The sequence below is a fragment of the Panthera leo genome, chromosome C2 (genome assembly GCF_018350215.1).
Source record: "Panthera leo isolate Ple1 chromosome C2, P.leo_Ple1_pat1.1, whole genome shotgun sequence".
Taxonomy (NCBI): Eukaryota; Metazoa; Chordata; class Mammalia; order Carnivora; family Felidae; genus Panthera; species Panthera leo.
The window spans coordinates 70,549,250-70,572,295 of record NC_056687.1 but is presented as its reverse complement, the minus strand read 5'-3'; the positions used below and the strand labels follow the sequence as shown (position 1 = coordinate 70,572,295).

Genomic DNA, 23,046 nt, shown 5'->3' with positions numbered 1-23,046 from the left:
AGGAAGTGTGTATTGCGCTGCCCCTCTTCCACTCCAAGGATTTCTGGATTGGGTTCACATTATGTTTCAATACCATAACCCCAAGATCCATATATAGAGATTTCTATAAACACAACAGTAAAGCATGGATCTAGATTTTGTTTAACTCTTGAGTAGCCAATAAAATCTCCTAGGATGCCTCCAGTCATTGGTACCATTCACCAAATGTTTGTACTTCATCTCCTGGCCATATCGTATGCTTTGAAGTTAGGTGCAGGCATGTGTGATGGTTTAAAAATATCCATATGTTCTTTGATACTCTTCCCTTCAGGAGGTGGGGCTTAGGTTTGCCTATACGGTATGTGCTGGAGTTAATGACTCACTTAGAATAAGTAGAATATTCTGGAAGTGATGTTATATGACTCCTGAGACGAGGTCATAAAAGGTTTTCAGGCTTCCTTCTTGGGTTCTGTCTTGACTTGCTCATTCCAGGGGAAGCCAGCTGCCATGTCATGAGAACACTCAAGCAGCACTTTAGAGAGGCCCATGTGGCAAGGAATGGTGGCCTGCTGCCAACAACTAGTGTTAAATTGCCAGACATGTTAGTGAGTCACCTTAGGTCCCCCAGCTCCTGTCAACCCTTCAAACACCTGCGGCCCTGGCATCTTGACTGCAGCCTCGTGAGAGACCCTAGGCCAGAAACACCCAGCTAAGCTGCTCCCAGATTCCTGAATCCAGAAACTGTGTGAGATCATAAATATTTATTGTTTTCCATTAAGTTTTGGGGTTATCTGTCATACAGCAACACATAACTAATACCTTATGACTTGCTCTGGCCTGTGACGATGGACAGAAGTATTATTGCCAGGGAGAAGCCTTAAGGACAAGGTATAATCCTCTGTGTTCTTGTTCTAGTCAGTTTGCAGCTGGTGGCTGTGTCATTAGCCTGACCCTGGAGTGAGGACTGTGTCTGGGTCAGGGGCCCAGCAAGGCAAAGATGACATGGCAGAAGAGACGTTGAGGAATGTTTAAAGACAGAACCATCCACAAGCCTGACATCCTGCTCACACTTAGCAGAAAGCAACAGGGGATGGTAAAACATCTCAGGCCAGTGTTAACACCCCAAATCTGAAGTGACGGGAGAGAGAGTAGTGGCCAGAATCAGGTGAGAGGTGTAGCTGTAGGAGAGGGCTACTTAACAGGACTGTAACCTTGGTAAAGAAATGCAGCTGCTGTCAGCTAAGAACCCTGTAGGGAGGGCCCTGGAGGCAGAACGCACCCGCCTCCCTTACCTCCTGCTGGTGCCTCCCACTGCCCAACCTGTGTAGTCTTAGGTCTTGGTGTTGCCACTATTTATATGACTCTTTAAAAATGGTACCAAACAACGGTTGTCTTTTAGCTTTTTAGGGATGCAATTTGTAGCTTATTCGTTTTGATGGTTCATTGAAAGGAAATTTTTCTTAGAATAGTTGCACCACTGAGGCTATTCTGAAGTTCTTCCATGGAAGGAGTGGACAGTATCTGCTTTAGATACTTTTTCACAAAGAATTATTTTCTTCCTTGTGAGATGGAATGTCAAGATGCCTATTGGCCTCCTCTTTGCCTGCACTTTAAAAGTCTTGCTCATGGAGATAGTGGCCTCCAATTTCAGAACAGTACATCTTTTCCCAAAAGGCCTTTCATCCTTCCATAAATACATATGATGGCCTGGCCCAGTCCTAAATCCAGTTAGAGGATTTGCACAGCAACCTCCCTCCCTCCAGAGCTGTGTTAGCTAATTCTAGGCTTTGAAGAGTCAGGAGTCTTTGCCAGAGAAAAGGCCAACTGAACGGGACTGAGTTTATAGGATAAATAAGTCAACTGCAAAGTCCTTGGGATTTGCTTGCTCTCACAGAGAACCTATGCCAGGTTGGAGTTCTCAAACCTCTCATTAGAGCCTTGTTATTCTAGTGAGGTCAGCCCTACCAAGTGTCCACCATCGAGGCATCCCTTCCTTGGAACTTCAGGTAGGTCATGATCAATCATGAATGCTGAAGATAAAATCCTTATTTCTTGAGAAATAATTATTGGCTCCTGCCTAATGTGGTCATTCTTGACGTTTGTACCTATGTGGAGCAGTAGCTTTCTCTGATGGTTGTATAGGAAGTCCAAGTCATAATAGTTGTGAGGTAACATCAATTCTCTTTTGGGAACTTTCAATGAAACTGTATTGAGAATTTGAGGACAGTTGATGGATTAGTTTCCTAGAGCTGCTGTAACAAAGTACTATAAACTGGATGGCTTAAAACAACAGAAATTTATTTTCTCACACTTCTGATGGCTGGAAGTCCAAAATCCAGATCTTGGCAGGGCTGTGCTCCCTCTGAAGTCTCTAGAAGAGGATCCTTCCTTCCCTCTTCTAGCTTCTGGGAGCCTCAGGTGTTCCTTGGCTTGTAACAGCATCAATGCAATCTCTGCCTCCATCTTCACATGGTTGTTTTCCCTCCGTGTGTGTGTGTGTGTTTGTGTGTGTGTGTGTGTGTGTGTGTGTGTGTGTGTGTCTGTCTTCTTATGAGGACACCAGTCATACTGGATTAGAGCCCAGCCTACTCCAGTATGACCTCATCATAACTACCTCATGCAGAACATCTGCAACAACCCTATTTCCAAATAAAATCACATTCTGAGAGGGTTGGTATTTCAACATATCTTTTTTTTTTTAATTTTTTTAACGTGTATTTATTTTTGAGACAGAGGGAGACAGAGCATGAACGGGGGAGGGTCAGAGAGAGGGAGACACAGAATCTGAAAGAGGCTCCAGGCTCTGAGCTGTCAGCCCAGAGCCCGACACGGGGCTCAAACTCACAGACCGCGAGATCATGACATGAGCCGAAGTTGGCCGCCTAACCGACTGAGCCACCCAGGCGCCCCTCAACAAAGCTTTTTGGTAGACACATTCAACCCTTAAGAGCAGACAAAATTTACAAGTACTGCATAGGCTTAGACCTGTCTTTTTTTTTTTTTTTTCTTTTAGAGGGAGGGAGGGGGAGAGAGAGAGAGAGAGAGAGAGAAAGAGAGAGGGAGGAAGGGAGGGAGGGAGAGGGGGAGAATCTCAACCAGGCTCCATGCTCAGTGTGGAGCCTGATGCAGGGCTCAATTCCACAGTGCTGGATCATGATCCGAGCTGAAATCGAGAGTTGGCTGCTCAAATGACTGAGCCACCCAGGAATCCCAGCTTAGACCTGTCTTTAGAGCTCCTTGTTTGTTTGTTTTTTCAATGTTAACTTAAAAAAAATACCTGTTGGGGTGCCTGGGTGGCTCACTCGGTCAAGTGTCTGACTCTTGATCTTAGCTCAGATCATGAATTCACAAGTTCGTGAGTTCAGGCCCCGTGTCAGCCTTAGTGCTGACAGCAGGGAGCCAGCTTGGGATTCTCTCTTTCCCTGTTTCTCTGTACCATTCCCTCCCAAAATAAATAGATAAACTTAAGAAAGGGAAAAAAAAACCTGTTGAGCAGAACTTACACAGACCCTCTTCTCTGTAAGTTAGAAAAATATGTGATGTTCTGTTCTGAGACATCTAATATTGGAAAGAAGCAGTTTACTAATGTAGACTCTGGAAGAACTGGCCCCACATCAAATTAAAATAAAGGTGTGTCTGTGGGGGGTGGGGAGCATGGTAAGGGCTACTCATACTAGGATAAATATAGCCCATCTTCCTGGAGCACCAATTTTGTTAGAACTTTTAAGGGGGAAACACATTTTTATGTATAACACATTATGAAACAGACTGTAAAATTCACATGGATTTTAAATATAAATTGCAAATCTTCAAAGAAATTTTAGCTTACAGCTGGCCTTTTTGGGCTACAACCTCTTCTCACCCGCCCCCAGCTCGTATTCACGTGAGGGTGCTTTCATGGCAAAGCCGAGGAAGCACGGGATCTGAAAGTGCCTTGCTGGTGGTAGAGCTCCACATTTGAGAGGAAGACAGCAACATGACCAGAAGACAAAGTACCCAGACCCTGCCTTTCAGCTGTTTGCATAAGTACCTTCCCTAGGTTAAGAACAGCTAACTCGCCCCGTGCGTTTATGGCAGGTTCACAGAGAGCTGCTTAGGCGAATGAGTTTGACAAAATTTCTTTATAAACTGTTTAGAGAAAATAAGGGATCTGAGCATCCAGTTCCAACGTGTGGGGAGTAGAGGATATGTTTCCCATACCAATAAGCCATTCTCCAACACCAGCTGAATGTGCTATGATTCAACTCAGTTCTGGCACTATCTACTTGGAGATAGTGTCATACCCCCCTAGGTTAAGGGCTCAGTCCCACAAGACTGTTCCCAATCCCACCACTTCAGAGGCAAGTCACTAGCCCAGGTTAAGCCCAGGCTATCACCTGTGTTTCTGACTGACAAGCTGTAAATTGGAGGTTCCAGCAACCCTTCCTTGCATTCAATTAATTTGCCAGAATGGCCCACAGAACTCAGGGAAAGCTTTTATTTGCTAGGTTGCTGGTTTATTATGGAAGGCTATAACTCAGGAACAGGTGAAAGAGATGCATAAGACAAGGTATGGGAAGGGGCAAGGAGCCTCCATGCCCTCTGGGTGCACCACTCTCCCCTCCTCTCCATGTGTTCACTAACCCAGAAGCTCTCTGAACCCTGTCCTTTTGGGTTTTTATGGAGGGTTCATTACATAGACATGGTTGATTAAATCATTACCCATTGACAACTGATTTGCCCTCTATCCCTTCTCCTCTCTTCCAGGTCAGGACATACTAAAAGCTCTAATCACATGGTTGGTTCTTTTGGTAACCAGCCCCCCATCTTTAGGGACTTTCCAAAAGTCACCGCATTAACATAAAGTCAGTTGTGGTTGAAATGGATTTGTTACAAATAACAAAACACTCATTTCACTTCACAGCCCTGAGTAATTTCAGAAACTGAGGACAAGACCAAATATTACAACAAAAGATGCTCTTATTTCTCTTATAGTTCAGAAAATTCCAAAGGTTTGGACAGTTCTGTGCCAGAAATGGGGATGAAGACCAAACATGTACTTCCTATTATGAATCACAATATCACAGTCTTCAGTGTTCCTTGATGCCCTTTATATGAGGATTCACATAATCAATTCCTGCTTGATTTAAAACAATTTTTAATGTTTATTTATTTTTGTGAGAGAGAGGGGGAGAGAGAGAGAGAGTGAGCAGGGGAGGGGCAGAGAGAGAGGGAGACACAGAATCTGAAGCAGGCTCTAGGCTCTAAGCTGTCAGCACAGAGCCCGATGCGGGGCTAGAACTCACGAACCGTGAGATCATGACCTGAGCCAAAATTGGACACTCGACCAACTAAGCCATGCAGGTGTCCCTGTTCCTGCTTGATTTTAGATCCCAGAAAAAGCTGCCTCCACAGAAGAATTAGTTAGAATTCTTTGCCTTATTGGACAATGAAAATTATGTAAGTGATTGTGTTTCTTTTTGCTTCATTGCCAGATACCTTAAAACCAAATTTCTGAGATCTTATAATACGTCAACTCTGATGCCAGAAAATGCCTGCTCCTTCTGCCACCTTCAGATGGACTCTGAGCTGTTTCTTTCCTATACGTCAAGTCTTGTTTGGTGTGGTAAACACCCACTCAGGTAGAGAGCAGGGCACAAATTATACTGAAAACATTTCTTCAATCAGGTTTTAAAGGATGTGATCAATTTACAACTAAAATTCAGATCTAAGACCAAAAAACTACTAATACAGACTAAAAGACAAGTCAAGCCCTAGAAAGGAACAGCTCCTGGATATTATTTTTTTAAAAGGAAAATCTATGTACATTCACATTGTTTTGCTATTATAAACAATGCTGCAATGAATACTTTTATGTGTATAATTCTCCGATTAGTTCTTTAAGGTATATTTCTAGAAATGAAATTATTGTCCTTATGGTGTAATGATTTTCAAGAGCAAGTCAATTTGCTGTGTCTATTAGGATGTTTTGGGTCACATGAGAGGAAGTATAGCACAGTGGTTGAGACTGGACTCCAGAGTTTAAATTCTGGTTCCACTGGCTTCTGCCTGGCTTCAAATTCTCATTTCACTACTGAGTAGAATTAAAAGTTTACTTTGAGAGATAATAGTAAACACAATGGTGTACTCAGCCAAAAAGCAGAATTAAAAAGAAATAGCAAGGGAACATAAAAACTGGAAAGCATAAAACAAAATGAAAGAAGCAAGCCCAAATAAAACCATTACGAAAATGAATGTAGATGAGTGAAGCTTGCCTTGAGTAAACGACAGTGATTCTCAAATTGGGTCAACTATCAAATGAGAGACTGACTGCTTCTCACCTGAAGCTTACTCTTTATGGTGAAATCTGGCCATCATATCCAACTCACCACTGTCTCTGTTCTTGTCATGAAATGTAGATGGCCACTCAATCCAATGGAGTCTCTTCAGACCTTGTCTTTCTTAACCTCTTGGAAATATTTGGCGCTATTAGCCAAACCTGTACTCCTGACATAGGCTTCTATAAAGCTCCATTTTTCCTGTCTCTCTGACTACTACTTCTAAGTGTCTTTTTCCTGTGCCCATCCCTTAAATGTTGGTACTGTTCCTCAGGGGCTGCCCTGGGTGCTTTTTTTCTCCTTCTTTCTGTAAGCACTCCCAGAGCTTTAGTTACAACTCACATGCTGATGGATCCCAAATCTAGAATTCCAGTCCAGGTCTCACGAGAGATCCTGAGCTCCAGATCTGTATATCCAATTGCATATTGGATATTTCTATTTAGGAATTTTTTAGGAACCTCAAAATTCCACACTGCCCAACTGAACTTGTCATTTCTCCTATCTCTTTCTCCTGTTACTAGTAAATGGCACCACCTGGTTGCTAAAATCAGAAGCCTGGGATCCAGCTTTGAATCCCTCTCCCTTAACCGCCCACCTCAAATAGACGAGACTTTCCTAAATATGTTTCAAAGTCCACTTGCTTCCTGGCAAGCTCACCACCAACACCCTCTTCTGACCCACCATGCTCTCTTGCCTGGCTAACTGAATAGCTCCCCCAATGGCCTCCCTACCTTTGGCCGTGCCACCCTACAACCTAGTGTCCACTGTGCTCCAGAATGCTGCTTCTCTCACAAAAACATTGACCATGACACTTCCATGCTTATCCTTCAGAGACAGTCCCTTTGGGACTGGCCACTGAATTTCTTTTGTCTGGAGTGTGCCTTGCTCTTCTCACACTCAGGCCTTTGCACAGCTGTTTTCTTTCTCTAAAACATGACTTGCAATTCTCTTCTTAGCTTACCTCCTCCTATTCTTTACATCTCAGATTCAATGTCACTTTTTCGGGAAAATCTAAAGTAGTTTAGGGTTCCTGGCCATGTGCTTTGTTAAATAAATCACCATACAATTTCTTTACTGTTTACCGCGAAAGTGTTGAAATTTTGTAATTGTCCTGTTTCCCTGCAGGACTGCAAGGTCCATGAAGACAAAAACTGTGTCTAAGTTTTTCACCACCATGCACCCTAGCATATACCACTGTGCCCAGTAATCATTAGATTCTCAGTAAATAGTTATTGAATGCATAGGAAGACATACAAGGATGTGTCCTCTCCACATTGCACAAAATGGCAGAAAAACCTAGAAAATATAGCATTTTCTAATCTGAGGGGATAAGTTCAATGAACTTCCTATGCAGTGCAGTCATTAGGACTGTCATGGTAAAAAAATATTCAGTGACATATGGAAAGACGTTTCTCATACATTGTTAGGTGAAAATGACAGTGTTACATATGTATAGCCTGGTCGTGTTTTTGCTCTTGTGTTTTTAATTTTCCCTTAGAATTCTTTATTACATGCATTTACCTTTCTATTTATTTCGTAATTTTTCTTCTCAGCTTGTTTTCTTCCTGTGACTGTCGGCTCATGTTTTATGAAAGACATCTCTTCTTCCATTCTATCAAGGACACTAAACAATTTCCCGGTATTTTCTTCCTGTATCCTGCAGTAGCCTGCATTTTCAGGGATTTAGTCCCTTCCTCTTGTTATCTAGGGAGGAAGGGATTTGTCCTTCCTCTTATTCAGTAGCATTTTTTCATGGGCTCCATTTTTTTCTCTTTTTACTTACTTAGATTGAATGAAACAATTATCTCCTGCTTGGGAGATAATAGCATCCTTTTCTTAGATCAACAGCTTGAGAGGAGGTTGGTGTGAATGGTTCCCAGTGAAATTCTGAGTTCTAGCGGACTCTAGTACAGCTTTGCTCACTGAGGTGACGTCTTCTTCAACACCTACTGCCTGGCTCTTTGATTCTATGACCCCATATGGTACATGACAATTTCAATTCCTTTTCCATTAAAAGGAATCCAGGCTTCTAGGGGAAATGGAGGATTCCAGGTCTAGGTTGGAAACACGCAAAATAAACTTGAACATCTCATCATACCAGATAGTGAAGATTATGCATCAAAAGGATTCAGAGACCAATTTGAAGGGGCTTTCAATGCCAATGATGAATAATTTGAATATCAGTGAGGATAATTGCAATGGATCAAAACACATCACATAATTAAATCCATGCATTGACAATACCGCTGCCCCCTCAAGCCCTGATTGGTCTCTGTGGAAGGGTGCTAGAGACCAGCCCATTATTTTAAATAAAGGTAGGAAATCAAGCATTGATGTAGCCTTTCCTGTATGAACTGTATCACTGAGAAACCAAATACAGATTGTAGGGGAGTTACTTTTTATAGAGGTATCACAGTTGATAAATGAAGGAAAGATAGAATTACAATCATTGGCAACCCGTAAGGTAATAATGGCTCTAGGCTTGAATCATCAACAGCTACTAACATCACAAAGAAAGAGTTGTAACCAGACATTAAGGGACTCCTGGTGGAAGAACACAGCAACACCTATAAAGTAGACTTACCAAAAATATCTAACCTGACCAAGCCTCTAGGTTCAATTCCCTTTTACAGGAAATTCAGAGGATAGAGGAACATGCTAAACATTTTGCCACCAACAACATGAGGATGCAATCATCGAAAGCCAGATTGCAGGAAACTCCACCTGCTTCCCTCAACAAACAATTTCCTAGGGGATATATAATGGTAGAGGGAGAATGTATAGAATCTAAAAAGATGTATTCCCAATGTACGGACCTTATTTGGATCCTGAGTCAAACAAACTGTCTTAAAAAGTCATGATATTTATCAAACAATTGAAAACTTGAGCACTGACTGGATTTCTTACAATATTTTTTTTAAATTTTTTTTTAACGTTTATTTATTTTTGAGACAGAGAGAGACAGAGCGTGAATGGGGGAGGGTCAGAGAGAGGGAGACACAGAATCTGAAAGAGGCTCCAGGCTCTGAGCTGTCAGCACAGAGCCTGACGCGGGGCTCAAACTCACGGGCCGTGAGATCATGACCTGAGCTGAAGTCGGCCACTCAACCGACTGAGCCACCCAGGCGCCCCAAGGATTTCTTACAATATTAAGAAATTATATGAACTGCTGGCGTAATAGTGATACTGTATTAATGTGAAAAAATTATTTATTTTTTTTAAATTTTTTTTTTTCAACATTTTTTATTTATTTTTGGGACAGAGAGAGACAGAGCATGAATGGGGGAGGGGCAGAGAGAGAGGGAGACACAGAATCGGAAACAGGTTCCAGGCTCCGAGCCATCAGCCCAGAGCCTGACGCGGGGCTCGAACTCACGGACCGCGAGATCGTGACCTGGCTGAAGTCGGACGCTTAACCGACTGCGCCACCCAGGCGCCCCAAAAAATTATTTATTTTTAAAAATACATGTAAAATATTTACAGATGAAATGATATGATATTGAGAGTCTGTTTCAAGTGGGGAGTGAATAGAATATAAAAGAAACAAGATTGGCCATGAGTTGATAATTGTTGAACTGTGTGATAGGAACACCTTAGAGGCTGTTACTCATTGTACCATTCTGTTGATTTTCCACATCTGACATTGTCTATAATAAAAAGTTTTAAAAATTGCAATAATCCCAAAACAGTCAGTGAAATAACCTCTTTCACCGAGGGACCTGCAATGGGTCCCATCCTGCCCCAGTTACATTCTTCACTCAGCACCTACTGCTAACATCAAGACAAGTCAAAATTACCTTGAAAATCCTTTAAATTTCCCATGAAGTAATTAAATAAGGTATTGTTCTTCGTAAGCCTTGTAGAGTGATTCTTATGTACATCAGCATTTGAAAAACAGATCAACAGGGGTGCCCGGGGTGGCTCAGTCAGTTAAGCATTCAACTTTGGCTCAGGTCATGATCTCACAGCTAGTGAGTTGGAACCCCACATTGGGCTCTGTGCTGACAGCTCAGAGCCTGGAGCGTTCTTTGGGTTCTCTCTCTCTCTCTCTCTCTCTTTCTCTTACTCTTACTCTCACTCTCTCAAAAATAAATAATAAACATTTAGAAATTTTAAAAAAAGAGAAAGAAAAACAGATGAACAAAAGGAAGATCCAAAAACCTGGCATACTTTCTTCACTTGTTTTCCCGAATACTGCTCTTTCTTGCTTTACCTCCTACCTAGCTAGTTTTTTTGCGGCTTTCCTGTCATCCCCCTCTAAATGTTGGGGTGCCCTAGGGACCAGTTTTTGGATCTCTTTTCTATCTACTCTAACTTCCTAGTGAATTCATCAAGTCTTATTGCTTTAAATAATGTCTACAAACTGATGACTCCCATATTTCTATCTCTAGCCCAGAATCATTCCCCTGAATGCCAGATTAATTTATCCAATTGCCTGCTTGACATGTCCATCTGGATGTCTAGTAAGCATCTCAAATTAACATATTTGAAATAGAATTCTTGATTTCTAAATCCTTCCCATCTTGCTCCCTCTCCAGTGCTCCTCTTCCCTATAAATGGCACCAGTTGCTCAGGCCCAAAGATAGAGTTGTCCTTAATGCCCTCTTTTCTTCAATTCCTATATTCAATCTTTCATTAAATCCTATTTGTTCTTCTTTAAAATAAATCCAGAATCCAATCACTTCTCACCACTCTTGCCTGGTTTATTCCCATGGTTTTGCAACTGGTCTCCCGACTTCCACTCTTGCCCCGCTGTTTCTTCTCAAACCTAGCAACCTAGTGGTCTTACATAGATCATGTTACTGCTCTTCTCCAAATCTGACCCTTGTGTTCCATCTCAGAGGAAAATCCGAAGTCTTGAAGTGGGTTACAAAAGCTTTCAAAATATTGTGCAGTGAACTCCACTATTTTCCTCTACCCAACCAGCCCTCTGATCTTGTGTCTATTATCGGTTTCATTGACTTTGCCCCAGCTCCGTTGACTTCACTGCTGTTCCTTGAACATGCCCAGTGCCCCGCCACCCCAAGAGCTCTATCTTCCTTGGTTCTTTGCTCAGTTCTCACATTATAACCTCCCATAACACACACACACACACGCACGCACGTGTGCTTCTTAGCACTACTTCCCCCACTTATTCAACTTTATTTTTTCTATAACACTTATCCTCTGGTACCCTACATATTTCTTATTTATTACCCGTCTTCTCTATGGGAACGTAAACAATCTAAGAACTGGAAATGTATTTTGTTCACTGTTGTATTCCCACTACCTACAATAGTTCTTGGTACATGGAGAGAGACCCACAGTATTACTTGAATGGATAAATCAGTGAAGGAAGGGACAAGAAGAAAATCTAGATGTAGACGGGTAGGCATGAGACATTTAAGATACCTTTCAAATCCCAGTAACAAGTGGGGGGTGGGTGGGGAATTTGGAGGTGCTTCTGCTTGTCACCAGGTTTACTCCATCTCATTTTAGTATACAAACTCCTCCAGGGGCACCTGAATGGCTCAGTGGGTTAAGCCTCCCAACTCTTGATTTTGGCTCAGGTCATAATTTCATGGTTTGTGCTTTCAAGTCCTGCGTGGGGCTCTGCGCTGACAGTATGGAGCCTGCTTGAGATTCTCTCTCTCTCTCTCTCTCTCTCTCTCTCTCTCTCCCTCTCCCTCTCTGCTCCCCCCTCTCAAAATAAATAAACAAACTTAAAAAAACCCGCAAAACTCCAAAGCTGCCATGTTGTGATATGCTCTATGGAGAAGCTTATATCCCAAGGAATGAAGGGATCCTCATCCTTCCAACAAATCCCTCCAACAACCCCATGAGTGAGGAAGGACGTAGGTCCTTCCTTTTTGAGCCTTAAGATGACTATGGATGGCTTTGTGAGAAACCTATAGCCAGGGGACCCAGCTAAGCCATTCCTGGACTCTGACCCGCAGGAACTATGGGGAAAAAATGTTGTTTTAAGCCCCTATGTTTTGGGGTAGTTTGTTACACAGCAATAGTTAGCAAGACAGAATTTGGGTTGGTGACTAGACCAGAAATTCCTTGAAAGCAGTGACTGTTTACTCAGCGCTTGCCAGATGAATATTTTTTAAATGACTGGATGACTTGGAGTTTTAATCTTTTTCTGTGTCTGTGTGTATTTTAGGGGAGAGTTGGGGAAAGCTACATCAGGCGGCTGCTAACTAGATGCTACTTTAAATGTAGTGTCTGTCTCAGTCTTGCCTATTCCTCTCTAATCCTGCCATCCCCATTAAGTGAACCTGTCAGAGGTTGTGATGATGTGGACGGAGTGGGGTTTCCTAAACAAGTGATCACTTTCCACCTAGTGTAAGATGCATATTTCAGAGATAGACGTAAGCAGAGAGGGAATGATTATTATCAATGACAATGGCCCCTTGATTAGAAATCTGAATGCTGCTCTTCTTAGACCATAACCTGTAGTTAACACTCACAGGTTATTGTTACAGATCGAGTTGCTTGAATATCTCCCTCTTCAGTTAAGATGTACATCCCTAGAGGTGTGGTCCCTAGGGAACAATCTCCACGGTATAAATGATGCATCACAGAGGGGACATTTCTAGAGCCCATGATGCTAGTGCCCAGGTCGCCAGCATTTAATCCCTCATTTTGAATCTCAGCCAGAGAATGTGACAAATACAAGAGATTCAATACGTTAACTCTTAGGTCCAAGCATCTGATTTTTCCACATGCACATCGACACAGGCAATACCTACGTTGAGACATAGTGAATTCCTTTCATCAGAAAGCTGACCGAGCCTCAAAGTAAAAATTCCTTATTGTACCAGTCAGAAGCTCAGGGAGAACTGCTCAGTTCTGCCAAGTCATGTGGTCTGTGGCCAAGCTGACAGGGAAACTAAAAAGCGTCGGATGTGAACATTTCCCTTTATACCCAGGTCTCTTCTAGGTGGATAATGGGAAAGCTCAGGAGAAAGATGGTTAGTTTGGAATCTTTTGACTGAGTCTCACATTCCATATTCCAAGAAAGAATCTCTCTACTCTCTGTGGGGTGTGTTCTAGGGCCCTGGGGTTTGGGAGAATGCAGCTGCTTGGCTTTTTTTCTACTCAAATTTGTATGCTTCTCTAGCAGATGATTGCTAACACTGCCGGGGCTGGACAAGCCTAGTTCTAATTTTTCGAGGTACAAAAAAAAAAAGATTTTCTCATCTGCTTTCTCTGAGGAGGGTTTGGTGATGCATCACCCAGCTGGGCAGGGCGGAGTGTTCTGTAATTGCTAAAACTAGGATTATGCAAGGGTGTGGGGGGATGGGCTTGAGGCCTGGGGCACAGGAAGTGGATTTGAGAGGGGCTACCCTGGACAGGAGTGGATTAATTAGTATAACTAATAGCAGGGTGCCCCTGGGTTGGTGGAGGCAGCTCTGTGTAGGGGGATGGAGGCTAGGGAACTCTGACAATGGGAGAGTTTAGGCTGAGTGGTTAGTGGTAGATCCAAGGCTTCGTATATATCGACCTGTCTTTGTCCTGCTGCCCAGTCGCTCTCCAGGTTAACATGTGAAGTTGTTGAGGTCTTCCTCTGCTGGTGTCCGAGCATGTATATGAAGCTCTAGGGAAACCAGAATTTGGAAATCAATACTTTATTTATTTTCAAGTCACCTGGGTAGTTTCTGGAGTTCTGTCTGGGCCCTGGCTATCACCTGATTCATTTATTCACATATTCACCCACTGAATAAATTTCTTGAGCACCCCCTTTGTGGCAGATGCTATTCTACAAGAGTGGGGAAGAGCCATGAGGTCTGTATGTCTGTGGAGTTTACTTTTGTGTGGAGATGATATGGATTTAGCACCATCCAGAAGGATGGGTCCTGCTGGCTCATCAACTCCCATGGGCAGTTCTATTCCAATGTCAGCACAGATGTGATTTTCCGAGTGGATAGCTATTCTTGAATATAAACAGCTGTGCATCGGCGTGTCAAAAAGCTTCTTTAAAGGAATGCTTTCTCTTGTCTGAGACTTTGAGGCTTCAGAGAAAGACATTTTCATCCAGACATCAGGAAGCTCTGGGTTGACAAGGACACCCAAGAGAAACGCTCAGAACACCTGCAGCTGAGTTTAGCTTGACTATAACCCCACCAATTTTGTCATTTGAGATGTAAAAACATCTCTCAACCTCCACCCCACCCTCACTCCACCATCATTGTTGGGTCTATTGGACTTGAGACACGAGGTCTATGGAGAATCAAAACAACAGATTTAAGGAACTGATTCATTCCTGAATGGTGTTTTGGAAAATGACAGCATTGTTAAGCCTCTAGAACCCAGGTAAACTGGTTTGATCTGAAATGGTGTCTGGGAGGAACGTGGGGTCAAATGGCAGCTCTTGAACCTTCAAGAACAGCTTCTCACCTCTGGCTGTGCATTAGAGTGAGCCAGAGAACTTTAAAACTTACCCATACTAGACTCCAATGCAGCCAAGTTAAATCAGTGGCTCTGAGTAGGGGGCCTGGCCATTTACTTCACTTTTTTTCTTTTTTTTTTTAAAGCTCCCAGTGATGCTGATATGCAGCCAGATTTGGGAACCACTCCTCTAGAGTGTTCTAGATGGCAAGCAGGCCTAATCTATCAGAGAGCAAAGGTAAGTTAAACAGGCTGCTTGTACATGCCGGAGGGACTTTCAAGCTCACCAGTAAGTCGGTCAATAGGTCTAAATTTCAAAAGCAAATTTCCAAAGTTCAAGTCACTTTTCCTGTGGCTAGAAACCTTTAAAAGTTTAGCAAACTTTTAGTTCCAAAGCAGATTTGAAGTTTAAAATTTAAAGCTGGCAAGCTGTGTCATCCCGCAGAAAGGAATATTTTAAATTCCTGGAGAGCATGTCAGAATTTCAAAGGATAATAATAATAGGTAAAAGCTGACTGATGTCTAGAGCCAAGCAGGCAGCAAGGTTTAACAGTCTTACAGTTCCCCCAAACCTCCCGGCTCTCTCTCCATCTTCTTCGTAGAAATAAACAATGATGGGTTTGGAAGGCCAGCCCTTACCCAACAAAAGAATCCTGTCTGGAACATCTCTGCTGGAGGGCCAGCTAATCCTGCTAGTACAATTTAAATAAAGAGGCACTTATTGTGTCCTAGAACAGTCTGTACTGCTTTAGTATAGCTGGGTTTGTGTAAGAAATGTACATCTTTGGGTTGGGCTGAAAAGTACAAGTGTGCCTCATCAGTCCCCGTTCTGCCCCTCTTCCAGGGCTGGACTACTTATGGCGACCATGTCCACTCCCCATGTCCTCTCTTCTCTAGCCTGTGTCCTCACTTTCTCTGACCTTTCTAGGCATAAGATGATTTCTAGACCCCTTGCCACGTGGTGGTTCTCTCAGATCTGTCACTATGACATCCAGAACCAAACGCTGGGTATGAAATCTCAGATGCATCAAGGAGTGTCGTGGCAAGATTCACACACAAAACCACTACAGTCTAATTTCTCCATAATGAGAAGGGGAGGCCAGGCCCAGGCTGGAGCATGCCAGAGTGGGGACTCTGGAATGGTCTGAGCTAGGCCTTTGAGAGCCGTAGATCTGAAGTGATCATAACTGTGTGGTCAGAGGAGGACAGACAAGATTTAGCACCAATTTGTAACAAAAGATTAGACATAAACACCACTTTGTAGTTTTAGTACAATTACTCCTTTAATTTTTGTTAGTAAACATCTTGAAAACGTGTGGTCTGCTCTGTGTGTTGTCTTTGTCGTATGGAAAAGAGGGGCTTCATAGATGGAAAACAATGAAAAGGGAGGTAAGAAAGTGCTCCCTTTGTGATGGGCAGAAAGAATCCCCGTTGGTCCCTCTGCAATGCTGGCTGGTGTCAAACAAACTGGGTGGTCCCCAGCCAAAAGCTGCTAGAATAATCTAGAAGGCAGGAAGGGATTGAGACCAATAGCTGATGTTGGTATGAGTGCCTTGCTCCCCTGAAGAGAACATCAGCAGGCTCGGTGTTCTAGGAGAGCATAGTGGAGGCCGAGGTAATGCCCCAAATATGTTCATCAAAAGCCACTCCTCTTGAGGAAGGAAGAAGACAGTTGTCTTAGCTCCCTTACACACCTGTTTTTGTCTCGTGCCAGGGAGTCGGGGCTTTCACAGATACTTTAAAGAATGTCTTGTCTTAGAAAGAGACAAGTTCAGAGAGATTTCCAAGGGGTAGAAGACCAGAGGCAGCTTTGTCCTTCAGAAGGTGAAGGCTGGTTGGAAAGCTGGCAGTCTGGAGGTGAGGATAAAAGCAGGCACACTGTTTCCTCGTGTTAGAGCCAGAAAGAGGAATTGTAATTAGAAATGAGGTAATCATTCTGCTGGCTTGTAATTCCTGCAGTTGTAATAGTTTGAACCCGGAGAGTCTCCCTCTGCAGTGAAGATGTTCTGTGTCTCACCACAGAATGGGCTTGTTTCAGAAGGAGACTCAGGGGAGGGCCAAGGTCTCAAGCGGTCACGGGGTTGGGACCTTCCTACAGGAGGGGGCCACCAGGCCTATGTTGACACTGGCCCAGGGAGCAGCCACTAGCTCTTAGTCATTCTGTTTGTTTAGTTCTGAATACATCACCACATACAGTGACTTTATAATAAAAGGCTTTCTGATTTTGTGGGGTTTGCTGGCTGATAAGGTGACATCTGATATGATTTTCTCCCTCTTACTTCATCATCTTCCTGGATATAATCTTCTGAAATACAAAGTAGAGACAAGAAATAATTAATACATAAACTGAGGATGGGGGATTGAGGGGAGGTTGTTTCTCTGTCTGAAATATCTGGATTCCTGAGCTCTGTCATGGCTTGCCCGACATCTGAAACCTTGTGACAGATGGCATTTGGAAACAAATACACACAAAGAACTTCCCTCAATGGATATTTTCCTTTTAGGGGAAAAAAACCCCACCTATTATTGATGCTATTTCTTTAAACTAGAGGCAGTTAACATTTAACCTGAGTGGTTAATCTCCTCTAATTACTCTAACAAAGGACCTAGATACTGCCCAATAAAACCCACAGCATCTCCAAAATTCCAGGGATATAACATTCTCATGTTTTAGAGGAGATGGAAGCTGGTTTGGAAATGGCATCTGTTGAAACGAATGTCAGCCTGCAAGGAATTATACTGCCTGAAGAGGAATTTAAATGTCCTGAGCCTGTGCAAGTATCCGAAGTGACGGAATGCGAAAGGTGCTTGTTCGTTCACTCATTCATATATTCATTTATTCATTTACTTAACAAGTATTTATTGAGAGCCAACTGTGTCCACAGTGTGTATTTGGCTTCCCAGGTTAGAAAGAGCTCTGCCATCAGATTCTAACTTTGTAGGAGAGAGAGTGCATATTCACTAACCTCCTCCTGAGATGCAGGGTGGCCCCAGCTGATCGGATGCTGGTCTGGCAAATGGAGCATCACTCTTAGATGCTTGTGGGCTCCCAGCAGCCTTCACATTTGGAAACAGTTATGGAGGCAGATGATCTCACCCACATGACTGGGTATTGGGGCCACCTGAACCCAAGCTTGTTCCACTTCCCTGCTCTCCACATTAAAATGTCTCTGTATCTTTAGACATTGTCTTCTCCTTCCCTCTGGTTTCAGAGAAAGCAGTGTCCAAGGCTGACCTCTCCAGCTGTCCTCACCCTCTCCAGCATCTGGTCTTTCTTTCTCCCCTCTTGATTTTTTCTGTATTCCATTTAACATACCTAGTTCTCCCCCTCTTGTACAGACCATCTCCCTCTTCTGCTCTTCCTCCAAATACCATCATTTCCTCTATTTCCAGTGAGCACCAACCTTCTCACATGGTACTTCCTCCTCTCTGGTGCACTCCATCCTCTCCCTGCAAACTCCCTACAGCCCCCTGGATGAAACTAACTGCAAAAGTGACCAATGACCTCTATGACAGAGAGTTGTGTCCCAATGTCTGTTGATCTTTTTATTCCTTTAGAAATGGAACCCATCAGTTTTAGCTGAGTACCAGACTGCCCAGCCAACAGTGGCATTTTCCAGGTTCCCTTGCAGGTAGGTGTTGCCATGTATGTGACTTCTGGGTATTCCCTTGAAAGGATGGGGCATGCCATCCACTTTTCCTTTTTATCTTCATCCTGTGGAGGGATGACAGGAACTAGTAATTTTAGATCTGAGATAGAAACCTTAGGCTCAAGATGGCAGAACCAGACAAGACAGAAGGAGCATGGGTCCCCAATAAGATGGCATGGCCATATTAGTCCTGAAGTGTTTATGCTGGACGGTTGTGTGAGAGGAAATATACTTCACACTATTGTTTTGGCCTTATTATTGAAGCCAAATCTGTTTTCTTACAGAATAACCACATCTTATCAATGCAAGCTGCTTCAAATTGCCAATTCCAATGTCCATTTCTCAGCCCCTACTCTTCTAGATTTCTCTGCAGCACTGGGCACTGTAGATGCCCTTTCTTTCTGAAGCTTTCTCCTCCTTCTGCTCCCCTGCTATTGCACAAGCCTGATTCCCTCCCCACCCCTCTGATTGTTCTTTCTTTGTGTATCTCAGCAGCTTCCCACTCTCCCTCTGTCCTTTAACTGTGGCCCTTCTCCATTGATTTTCCCTCCTTTAGTAAGCTGATTCCAGCTCATAATTTCAACCCTTTCTTCAGACCTTACTAGCACTGCCTGGGTCTGCCTCCTGAACAGGTGCAGATACTGAGCACATAGCAGTATGGTGGGATGGTTAAGAGCACAGACTCTGGAGCCAGACTGTCCTCTTTGAATCCCAGCTCTGCCACTTTATACTGTGGGATCTTGGAAAAGTTACTTAACCTCTCTCTGCCTCAGTTTCCTCACAGATGAAAGGAAGACAATAAGATGATTTCTCTCAAAGGGTTGTGGTGAGGATTAAATGGTTTATAGATGTTCAGTGCAGAGAGCCTAGCACCTGGAAAGAGCTCTGTGAGTGTTAACTCTTGTTATTGTTGGCATTCACACCTGAGGACACAGGTCTCAGTCCCGAAGCAAGCCATGGCTGGCCCAGACATTACCTCAGAGTCACAGTACCCCATGGTGGCTAGAAACGTGATTGGATTTTCCTGCCTGCTGGGCTCTCATTTCCTCCCGCTCTGGTCTCTGGCAATTATAAGATAGTTTTATTCCCCTCTGTGTCAATGATTTTTGGACACCCACACCCAGTCCTGACACTCCACTGGAGCCCCAGTACTGCCTCTGAAACAGTCCACGGCTGGGGCACCTGGAACCCATCCTTCTCATCACTGTCAAAGCTGCCTAGATGGGCCCTGCTTACTTGGTGGAATCACAGGCCTTGTGCTCTGGGGCTGATTGACTATAATTCCTATAACACTACTGAGCATTTTTACTAGGAAGTTTCTCTTTCTTTCCCCCTGAGTAATTACGGCACCAGACTTGTGTAGATTAGTAGGGAGACCCATTTCGAGAGTCACACTGATCCTAATTCAAATCCAAGCTACTCCACTAGAGTTGGAGAAATTCCTAACCTATTCAGAGTTGTAGAACACACAACTCATAAATATCTTAAGTAAAACTAGATGCGTTTGGGCGATGCTCATAGGGAACTTGGGCATAGGAAGGAGTCAATACATTTTTTTCTCTCGTATTTTACAAGCAATCCTTACTGCATTCACTTTTATTTATATTTTGCATTTATTTTCCTGTTCACCTGTGTGAGATAATGGAGCACTTGAATTGGCTTGTGCCCTCTCTACAGGAGAGGCTTGCTATTGGTGAGTGTGGGAACGGTGCAATAACTCAAAAAGTTTAATGTTAAATTTACATCAAGCTGATTCCTGAAATGAATTTAAGTGACCTTTTAAGAGAGGTTGGCTCGCCTCCTTCCTAGCCATGCTGAGGCTTACAGGAGGGGTAGTCAGTTTTTCATCTGACTATACCCAAAGCCAGCCCAGAAGCAGCTTTGTTTTTCTGTTTCTTACAGGAATTGTTACTGAAAGGTAGGTCACTGCCACCTAGCTCTGGTGCTTTATGCTTCTGAAGTGTCATGACTGATGCAGGGCTGGGGAAAATAAGTAGTTGTTTATATACCCTGTGCCTGGGGAAAATACAAAACAGAAACAAACATAGGTTTAAAAATCAAATAGGTTCTTTTCTTTCTCCCCAAGTAAGAGCTTGATTTCCTTAATAAAAATAAGCTAACTTCTCCAACACTGGCGGTGAAGGAAGGCTTCAAATATCACATGGGATATACTTGTGCCAAAAATTATTTATTGTTTACTTGAAATTCAAATTTAACAACGGATCTTACATTTTCTCTGGTAAACCATAACTAGGAGGGCAAGGAAAACTGGAGGGGTGACAGGGTCTATGTGCGAAGGAGGCAGAGGAAAATACAGACACTGTGGGCAGGCCGATGTCCACTTGGTGACATAGGCAGGATCCCTGTGGACCGATGATTTTAGTATGTGGAGCAGCTCTCGCTGTTGCTGGGTTTGAAGGCAGGACTCTGCGCCATTGTGGGCTGGTGGGTTTGGGTTTTCTTTGCTTTCCTGCTTAGAGAGAGCGCCCGATGGAGGTCTCTATCACCCCACCATCCTCAGAGAGCAAGACTCCTCATTCACTCCTACCCAGATCTGTTTGTTCTTTGAAGCGCCTTCTGAGGAAAGGAACATTGAGGGAGAAAGAAGAGATATGCAGCAAAATGCCTAAAGTATAACCTAATCTGGGCCAAATGTAGCCCACAGGATCCTAAAAATGAGACACGTGGGCACCTAGCCTCTAATTACACAGTAAGAATGACGCAGATTGGCCACAGCTCGAGGTTGCCAGAGAGTATCCAAAACCAGACGTTTCTTTTCTTATGGGAAATGAGGAAGCAGTCACTTTGGAGATGGTGGGGTGGAGAGAAGGCAGTATTCTTGTCAGTATGAACATGCTGTTTTGTTTCTACCTACCTAATATAGTTGTTGTGAGGTTTAAAGGATCCAAAATGGTCTGTATGTGGTAAAATGAAATCAAAACAAAGGAACTCAACATCACTAGTTATTAGGAAAAATGCAAATTAAAACCACGATACCACCCACCACCTACTTTCTAGGATGACAGAGATTAAATTACAAAACAAAACAAAAATCTGACAACACCAGGCGCTAGCTAGGTTGTAGAGGGTGTAGGTCAACGATACTACATGGTACAGTCACTTTGGAAAGCAGTTTGGCGGTTTCTTACAAAGTTAAACATGCATTCACCATAGTACCCAGAAATCGTGCTCCTGGTGTTAAACTTGTTTATTCCAAGAGAAACAAAAGCATGTGTCCGTGCAAAGCCCTTTATGCTAATTTTTGTAACGGCTTTATTCATAATAGCCCAACAACTGGAAACAACCAAATTCTGTGAACTGGTAAATGAACAGACTGTCGTACATATCAACCACGGAATACTACTCAGCAATAAAAAGGAGCAAAGCTACTGATGCGTGCAAATCATAGTGAAATTGCAAAAGCATTATGAAAGTAAAGAAGCCAGACTCAAAGGCTACATGCTCTGCGATTCCATTTACATGATACTTTGAAAAGGCCAAAACAATGACAGGGACAGAAAGTAGATCAATGTGGTGGGGATTTTTCTACCAAAGGGTATGGGGGAATCTGGGGCATGATGAAACCGATACCCTGATTGTGTGTGGTTACACAGTTGTGCAGATTTGTCAAAACTCACTGAACTGTACATTTAAAAAGGATGATTTCACTCTATCTAAATTAACTCACTAAACCTGACTTTAAAAAAGCCCTAAGGTATTTTTATTAAGATATTATTATCACTTATGTTCATGTGAGCTAATATTTGAGTATTTAATATGTGCCAGCCACTATGCTATACATTTCGTATATATGTGTGTATATATACATATATATCTGTATATATATATATAGAGAGAGAGAGAGAGAGAGAGAGAGGGTTATTAGATGAAGAAACTAAGGCTCAAAGAGGTTAAGAAACTTGCTCAAGTCCATAGAGGTGCTAAGAGGAGCTCAAGAGCTGAAGTTTGAACCCAGGTACATCTAATTCCAGAACCATCACATCTTCCTGCCCTAGTCCAAGACGTCAGCACAATCAACTTTCATATGTCTAGTTAGGACTTCTCAGCCTTGGCACAACTGACATCTGGATGCGTTTTTGTTTTGGAGGGCTGTTCTGTGCATTGTAGGATGTTTAGCAGTATCCCTGGTCTCTACCCACTAGCTGCCAGTAGTACCCCCTCAGTTGTAACAGCCAAAAATATCTCCAGACATGGCCAAATGTACCCTGGCGGCAAAGTTTCCCCTACCCCATCCCAACTCCCCCTCGAAAACACTGAGATTTCAGTGAGACTGTCCCAAAGAGAGTCCTGTGTGGAGCCCCTGGGAATGTTGAAGATTCAGAGAAGATATCTGGCATGTTTTGGTAGCTGGGGCTTAGACTTAAGTGAAGAATTTGGGCAGTAGTAAATCCTCAAAAGATAATTAATTCTACCTAAATCTCATATGATGAAATACATATGGAGATGAACATAGGAACACCAAGATGAAACTGTGAAGTTTCATGACAAATATTTATGTCAAAATGCATGGTTTCCTTCCTATGCAGTCATTCTGGGAAGGTTTATGCTTGGGCCAGAAGTGCCCCACTATCTAGGTTGGTGCTGAGGCTGCCTTTGAGAACCACCTCTGCTTTGAAATCTCTACTTATGCCAAGTCTTCATCTTTTGGAAACAACTAGCAGTTACCAAAGATGGTGGATAAGGTGAGTAATCAACCTGGGTGA

The 23,046-nt window shown here is 43.1% G+C and overlaps 1 protein-coding gene across 7 annotated transcripts in view; it reads left to right on the top strand.

Annotated features, from left to right (window-relative positions):
- Window positions 1–456: 456 nt before the first annotated feature.
- The window catches only part of ZNF148 (zinc finger protein 148), a 162,540-nt gene continuing 139,950 nt past the window's right edge, over window positions 457–23,046 (top strand). The window contains exons 1-6 of one of the 7 annotated variants that reach the window (XM_042955710.1): window positions 457–722; window positions 1,874–1,985; window positions 5,454–5,600; window positions 14,819–14,910; window positions 17,347–17,476; window positions 18,231–18,304. The gene's annotated coding sequence lies outside the window, so the exon portion shown is untranslated. Of the gene's footprint in view, window positions 723–1,873; window positions 1,986–5,453; window positions 5,601–13,441; window positions 13,459–14,818; window positions 14,911–17,346; window positions 17,477–18,230; window positions 18,305–23,046 lie in introns of those variants that run through there. The other 6 variants (XM_042955707.1, XM_042955703.1, XM_042955706.1 and 3 more) reach the window with 6 other exon arrangements.